General features: G+C 43.0%; 1 non-coding gene across 1 annotated transcript; it reads right to left on the bottom strand.

The window, feature by feature from the left end:
• Window positions 1-7,120: 7,120 nt before the first annotated feature.
• TRNAG-CCC (transfer RNA glycine (anticodon CCC)) lies at window positions 7,121-7,193 on the bottom strand. Its single transcript has one exon. It is a non-coding gene; the product is annotated as a tRNA-Gly (tRNA).
• Between the last annotated feature and the right edge of the window lie 1,255 nt (window positions 7,194-8,448).

Raw genomic sequence — 8,448 nt, forward strand, 5'->3', positions numbered from 1 at the left:
CCTTGTTTACTAGGTCCTGCCGACCACTTGGCTCACCTCCCAAAGAGGCCTCTTGCTCTTAAAAGAACCTGGATCTGAGGGCTGGGTGCCTAAGTGGGAGTAATTCCTCAAGTTCTTAACTCAGGGTGTGGAGTCCAGGAGAACCGGGCTGACCTACTTTCTTCTTCGCTATTAGTCTTGGAACCTACAGAAAACCCTGAGAGCCTGTTTCTTTACCTGCACGAGGGGAAGGGTGACAAGGTAGATAGTAAATATTTAACAAATCTTCACATAGCTTCACATATACTAAATCACACCATTCTCAAACAACCCTGTGATGTATCATCACTATTCTTATTTTACAGATGAGGAAACTGAGGTACAGACTGGTTAAATAACTTACAGTTGGTAAGGGAGGAGCCAGGTTTCAACCCAGGTCCTCGGGCTCCAGAGCTTCAGACTTCAATGTCATGCTCATTGGTGAATAATGTGGAAAGTTAACAAACCTTAGCTTGAAGGGCTATTGTGAGAGTTGGGGATAAAGCCACATGTGGTATGTGGCTTCTGGTCTTGCTATTCTATAGAAATTGTCCCTCTTGCTCAATTTGTTGATGACCTCCAATTGGCCAACCCAATAAACACTTTTCTGTTTTCATTTCCCCTGATTTCTCAATAGCATTAAATCCAGTTGACCATTTCCTCATACTTCTGTTTTTTTTTTTAAACTCACTGGGCATGAGGTTAGTTTTTCCATTGTTTAAACAAATATGCACCACAGTAGTTCAACAAGTAAGGCAAATGCCAGGAATATGAAAGTTGCAGCCTGCAATTACCATATCTAGAACCCAGGGAATGTGAATTAGATAGAAATGGTGGTCACACTAAATGAACATGTGACATCATGACAAGTTGGTTTTTAGCATCAAAACTATCAAAACTATCCCATTTTCTTAACGATCAGAGGTCCCATGTTGGTTCCAGCCTCTTCACTGTGATGATCCGTCACAGAACGTGAACTTTTTGGCCTCTACCAATAGCATTAGGGGCTTCCCTTGTGGCTCAGCTGGTAAAGAATCCACCTGCAATGCGGGAGACTTAAGAGATGTGGGTTCAATCCCTAGGTAGGGAAGATCCCCCATGGCAACTCACTCCAGTATTCTTGCCTGGAGAACCCAATGGACAGAGGAACCTGGCGGGCTACAGTCCATAGGGTCACAGAGACTCGGACACAACTATAGCAAGTTAGCACAGCACAATAGCTGTAGACAACTTTCTCTCTCAAATCCTTCATGTCAAAAGCAAACACAATCTTGGAGTGTTCTTTCTGATTGTGAGGGTTTACCATAGATTTGCTGCAATGATTTTTAACATGAAATCTTTTGTAAGCTAACCAACTGCAGCCATCCCAGCAGTAATGGTAATGGCTGTGATCCATTCAACTTGTAAGCTGGAAGTCACATTCAAGGCGCTGTCACTTGCAGTGTGCGTACACAGGACACTGGGCACAGATGGCTTGAGTGGCCAGCTGCAGTCAAGATGTGAGAGGCGTCCTACAGGTACCAATTCCAGGATGCTCACTCCTCTTTGAAACATTTACTTCTGACTTTAGTGACAGCTCACTCAAAAGGGTTTGCTCCTACTCCACCAGCTGTTCCTTCCTAGTCCCTTTTTCTCTCTTTTTTAAAAAAATTTCTTTATTTATTTGGCTGCACCAGGTCTTAATTGTGGCACACGGGTTCTTTAGTTGTAGCATGCAGGATCTTGTTCCCTGACCAAGGATCAAACCTGGGGCCCCTGCATTGGGAGCGTGGAGTCTTAGCCATTGGACCATCAGGGAAGTCCCTCTCTTTTCCTCTTTTAACTGTAGAGACATGTTGGTGTGCCCTGGGATGATATCTCCTTAGTCCTCTTCTCTTTTCTTTCCCTGTGAGACCTCACACAGTCCCGTGGCATGAGGCACCATCTATATCATATTTGTTGATGACCCCTCTATCAGTCAGGGTTCGACCTGAGAGCTAGAACCAATAGGAAAATGTATCAAGAGATTTATTGAGAGGAATTTCTTGTGTGATTTTAAAGGCTTGCTAGATAAGCCCCAGATATGTAGGTCAGGCTGTCAAAAGAGTAGGCTGGACCTCTTCCATTGCCCCCACCGTGGCTAGCCTCCTTCATCTCCAGCCTGGATGACTGCCAACACCACTTAACCAGTTTCTCTGCTTACATTCCTGCCTCACCCTTCTTGTTTACATTCTTGCCTTACAACACCCACTTACAAGAAGTGATCCTTTCTCTTTTCTTTTCATGCCGGTTTTATTGAGGTATGATTGATATCTGACACTGTTTAAGGCATACAGCATAATAATTTGACTTTCATACATCATGAAAGGATTGTCACAGTAAGTGTAGTGAATATCCATCATCTCATACAGATACAAAATTAAAGAAATAGAAAAAAATATTCTTCCCTGTGATGAGATCTCTTAAGATTTCCTCTCACTGACTTTGATATATAACATGCGTGTGTGCCGTCACTCAGTCATGTCTGACTCTTTGTGACCCTATGGACTGTAGCCCACCAGGCTCCTCTGTCCATGGGGATTCTCCAGGCAAGAATAACTGTATTTATCATGTTATACATTATATCCCTATTACTTGTTTACCTTATAACTGGAAATGTGTACCTTTCGACCGCCTTCATCCAATTCTCTCTCCTCCCACCCCAGCCTCCTGTAACCATAAATCTCATCTCTTTTTCTATGAGTTTGTTTGTCTGTCACAGTGACCCTTTTAAAGCATAACCAAATTTACTCGATTCTCATATATGATTCTCAGTGACTTCTCACTGCTCTTAAATTAAAATGTAAACCTCTTCGCTTGGTGGAGTATGTTGCAGAATTGGTCACAAATTTTTTCCATCACTATGCTATGTGACTTTGCCTCTCCTCCCATAAAGAGGATTAGTTCATTTTCCTACCCCTTGGATCTAGACTGGCTTTGTGACTTGGTTGACCAATAAAATGCAGTGTAAGTGACATTGTTTGACTTTTAAGTCTAAGCCTCATAAGGCCTTGCAGCTTCTACTTTTGTTCTCTTGGAATGTTCCCCTGAGACTAACAGGTAAAGAAGGCTGGTCTAGCCTCCTGGAGGATGAGATATCATATTGATAGAGACAAGCTCGTCCATCTGAGGCCTCCTAGACTGATAAATCAGTAGCCAGCACTAACCACCAGACGTGTATGGGAAACCATCATGCATCATCTAGTCTCAGATGAGCAACCAAATGATGGGAGTCACATAAGTGAAACCAGGTGAGACCCTGCCCAAATGACTGCCTCCCAGAACTGTGAGCAAATACATGGCTATTGTTTTAAGCCACTGAGTTTTGGGTGGGTTTGTTACACAGCAGTAGATAACTGGTACACTTCACCTCCAAGGCTCTCCCTTGATCTCTGTTATCTCCCTTGATCATTCTATTCCAGCTATACTGGTCTCAACCTGTTCCTGGAATATTTCAAACTCTTTTCTTTCTCCAGGCTTTTGCTTCCTTTGGCAATTGTGTGCCAGGTTCATTTTCATCTTTCATTGTGTATTAAAACACCTACAGCCACTATGGAGAACAGTGTGGAGATTCCTTAAAAAACTGGGAATAGAACTGCCATATGACCCAGCAATCCCACTGCTGGGCATATACACCGAGGAAACCAGAATTGAAAGAGATGCGTGTACCCCAATGTTCATCGCAGCACTGTTTACAATAGCCAGGACATGGAAGCAACCTAGATGTCCATCAGCAGACGAATGGATAAGGAAGCTGTGGTACATATACACAATGGAATATTACTCAGCCATTAAAAAAACACATTTGAATCGGTTCTACTAAGATGGATGAAACTGGAGCCCATTATACAGAGTGAAGTAAGCTAGAAAGAAAAACAACAATACAGTATACTAATGCATATATAGGGAATTTGAAAGATGGTAACGATAACCCTATATGCGAGACAGAATAAGAGACACAGATGCATAGAACAATTTTATGGACTCTGAGGGAGAAGGTGAGGGTGGGACGTTCTGGGAGAATAGCATTGAAACATGTATATTATCATATGTGAAACAGAACACCATTCCATGTTCGATGCATGAGACAAGGGCTCAGGGCCGGGGCAATGGGATGACCCAGAGGGATGGGATGGGGAGGGAGGTGGGTGGGGGGTCCAGGAAGGGGAACACATGTAAACCCATGGCTGATTCATATCAATGTATGGCAGAAACTATTACAATATTGTAAAGTAATTAGCCCCCAACTAAAATAAATAAATTTATTAAAAAAAAAAAAGAAAAAAGAAAAAAAAAAAGGAAAAAAAAATAAAAAAATAAAACACCATTTTTTTTTTTTGAAATTTAGTAATGTTTATCTTTTTGTCAGTTTTTCTTTTTTTTTTTTTAATTGGAGGCTAATTACTTTACAATATTGTGGTGGTTTTGCCATACATTCACATGAATCAGCCATGGGTGTACATGTGTTCCCCATCCAGACCCTCCCTCCCCATCCCATCCCTCAGGGTCATCCCAGTGCACCAGCCCTGAGCACCCTGCCTCATGCATCAAACCTGGACTGGTGATCTGTTTCACATATGTTAATATACATGTTTCAATGCTATTCTCTCAAATCATCCCACTCTCGCCTTCTCCCACAGAGTCCAACAGTCTGTTCTTTAGATCTGTTAAAACAGCATTCTTTAAATTTAAACACCATGGAGCAGTCTCCCATGACCACCCCTCTATTTAAAGTTGCCTCAGGGGCTTCCCTGGTGGTTCAGTGGTAAAAAATCCACTTGCCAATGCAGGGGACACCGGTTTGATCCCTGGTCCAGGAAGATCCCACATGCCTTGGAACAACTAAGCCTGTGTGCCACAACTATTAAGCCAGCACTCTGGAGACCATGAGCTGTAACTACTGAGACCATGCACCGCAACTACTGAAATTTGTGGGCCTAGACCCTGTGTTCTAAAGCAAGAGAAGCCACTGAAATGAGAAGCCTGTGCACCACAACCAGAGACTAACCCCCACCCACTGCAACTAGAGAAAGCCCACACGCAGCAATGAAAACCCAGAGCAGCCAGAAAGAAAGAGAGAAAGAAAGGAAGAAAGAGGGAAAGAAAATAAAGTTGACTCTACCCGATACTCCCATGTTAGAATTTCTTTCTCTACCACAATTTAAAATTATCTTGTTCCTGCATTTGTTGACTTATTTTACTGGAAGATGAAAGTGAATGTTGCTCAGTCGTGTCCGACTCTGCGACCCCATGGACTATACAGTGCATGGAATTCTCCAGGCCAGAATACTGGAGTGGGTAGCCTTTCCCTTCCCCAGGGGATCTTCCCAACCCAGGGATCAAACCCAGGTCTTCCACAGTGCAAGCAGGTTCTTTACCAGCTGAACCACAAGGGAAGTCCAAGAATACTGGAGTGAGTAGCCTATCCTTTCTCCAGATCTTTCCAACCCAGGAGTCAAACTGGGTTCTCCTGCATTGCAGGCTGATTCTTTATCAACTGAGCTATCAGAGAAGCCCTACTGGAAGGTAAGCACCACAATTCTCCACACAGTACTACAGGCCACCACTATCAATGGATAGAGTTGGTACAAAAGATAAACTTGTTCCACTTTGTAGGCAAAGAACATAGTTGTTCAGTGAGGAAGGAAGGCAGAACCGTGGGGAACTCTGATGGGTGGCTGAGGGGCAGAATTTGGTGCGGGAGAATGTCTTCAGGGAATCAGAATATATCTAACTATATATTACAGAATATCTCTGCCAGAGATGTACTGCCTTTAAGTCACACTGTGGCAAGTTTCAGCTCTCCAAGGTTCCTGGCCCAGACCACTGATCAACCTGATTTCTCTTCTTCTTTTTAAAAACTCAAAAAAAAAATTTTTTTTTTTCTATTCTTTGACTGTGCTGAGCGGCAGGTGGGATCTTAGTTCCCCGACCAGGGATCAAATCCACGCCCCCAGCAGTGTAAGCTTGAAGTCAACCACTGGACCACCAGGAAAGTCCTCTGATTTCTCATCTTATCAGTCCTACTCGCATTATGGGAGTTGCTATGTATAAATGTTTTCAGTCTCAGGGACAGCCGGTGTTTTTGTAGAATTGCTAACAATGGTTAGTGTTTTCATTCGCAAACATTAAGTGGACTTTAACTAAACAGATTTTCTTCCTCCTGAACTCTTCATACAAATCTTAAGGTTTAGGCTCACTGTTAAAAAAGTGTTTTTACTCTTCAGAGCCAGAAGCGAGGGATATAAGAAGAGATACTGTGAGAAAGTTCAAGAAATACTGTTTTATTATTGTTTTCTTAGGTAATAAAAAAAATCCTTAAATTCCAAGAAAAAAAATGTATTAATCAGAAAACAGGCCTCCTAGAAACAGCTGTGGAAAGCTGAAATAAAAGGGGTGAAGAATGACAGCTTTATTCCAGATATGAATTTCAACACTTCTCAGCACAGGAAATGCACAAAATTACTGCAGGGAAATAAGACATGACGGCTCATTTATTTAATTGAGTTGAGAGAATCATAATTTTCTTTAAGCCTCTGAGCAAAATGTAATGTATTCTAGCACTCAGGAATGATGGTCAGAGAAGCCATAGAGTAGAAAACTGTTTGAATAAGAATGGGGTCCTCTGATTAATGGGCTGGTGGAAGTGGAGGAGTGGGGAATTTATGATTATTCCTTGTTCTTCGCCTCTCAGATCCATTCTCCTTCGTGTTCTGTGTCCTAGCAGCAGATTATCTCCAGCCTGTACCCTCTGGCATTGGATTGGGTCCAGTCAATGAAAACCACCAGCCAGGGACTGGAAGATGGAAGGAGAGAGAGGTCAGGGTATTTATACCTCCTCACTGTGGTTCTGTTCCTCTGAGGCAGTGGGTCTCAAAAAGTGGGCAGCATACCAGCAGTATCACCTAGGACTTGTTAGAAATGCAGGTTCTTAGTCCAACTTCAAACTCCTGGGGGACACAGCAATCCGTATTTTTTTTTTTTAATTATTTTTATTTATTTGGCTGTGCCAGGTCTTAGCTGTGGCCCTCAGGATCTTTTAGTTGTGTCATTTGAACTCTAAGTTGCAGCATGTGAGATCTAATTCCCTGACCAGGGATCGAACCCGGGCCCGCTGCATTGGGAGTGCAGAGTCCTAGCCACTGAACCACCAGGGTCTGTAGTTAAACAAGCCCTCCGAGGTGGTTTTGATGCTCTGTAAAGTTTGGGTACCAGTGATGTACAGGTGCAGTTCCTGGTGGGCAGACCTTTCTCTGTAGTCCCAGCTTTTACTAGACTTCAGTAATTCTGTCCCCTTCTTTTGTCCTTCAGGTCTGAGGGTGGAAAGGGCTTCTCAGCATGGCTGGTACTTCAGTAGCTCATAACCTCTTGATGGTTGCCTTATCTCTGCCTATTAGTGCCTTTGCAAATTCTCTTTGGTTAAAAGGTTTGAGTGCTCTGTTTGTCTCCTGCTGGGTGCATGATTGATTCTCAGAGGCACCAACTGTGGGCAAAGGCTGGCAAACACCTGTCTGTGGACAACGGAGCACAGTTACGTCAGGACTGCAGAGCAGGGAAGGCATGGGAACCAGCCTCTACTCTGTGCCAGATATCCATTCTTTTAAGCCTCACAAACCTCCTGGAGGAAGGTATCATCTGTGTTTCACTGATAGGCACCTTAGCCAGACCCCAGATTGCACCTGTGTCCTAGACTGGCTGATTCCTCTTCCTGGTCAAGGAGACTGCTGCCCTCCAAGTCCTCACACAGGTCACACCTTCACCCCTCAAGCCATCGTGAAGCTGTTGTTAGGGTTAGGTAGTCTACTTGGGGGTAGGCTGGTAGGCCACTTAAGAGTTGTGTGATACCGGGCAAGTTGCCTGGCCTCTCTGAGCCTCAGGTTCCTTATCTCTGAACTGCGATCTTCATGCCTGCTGTGTGTGGTGTACTGAGAGGATTGCATGAGGTGACCTGTGTGGAGCACCTGGGACAATGTCTGGCACAGAGTAGGCGCTCTATAAAGCTGAATGCTTTTGCCTTCCCTGTAAAGGTTCACTGGGGAGACAATGTGACTGTTTAAGTGAATCAGGTCAAACTTAAAAAAAAAAAATTTTATTGGAGTATAGTTGATTTATAATGTTGTGTTAATTTCAGGTGTACAGCATAGTGATTCAGTTAAAGACATACATATGTTTATTCTTTTTTTAGATTTCTTTCCCATATAGGTTATTACAGAATATTGAGTAGAATTCCCTGTGCTATACAGTAGGTCCTTGTTGATTGTCTGTTATACATATAGTAGTGTTTAGTGTTTGTATTTTAATCCTAACCTCCTAATTTGTCCCTCCCCGCCACTTTCTTCTTTGTTAAGTTTGTTTTCAAAATCTGTGACTCTGTTTTGTGACTTAGTTTATTTATATCACTTAAAAAATTAG

This window comes from Giraffa tippelskirchi, chromosome 2 (assembly GCF_054371585.1).
Source record: "Giraffa tippelskirchi isolate mGirTip1 chromosome 2, T2T-mGirTip1v1.2.pri, whole genome shotgun sequence".
Classification (NCBI taxonomy): Eukaryota; Metazoa; Chordata; class Mammalia; order Artiodactyla; family Giraffidae; genus Giraffa; species Giraffa tippelskirchi.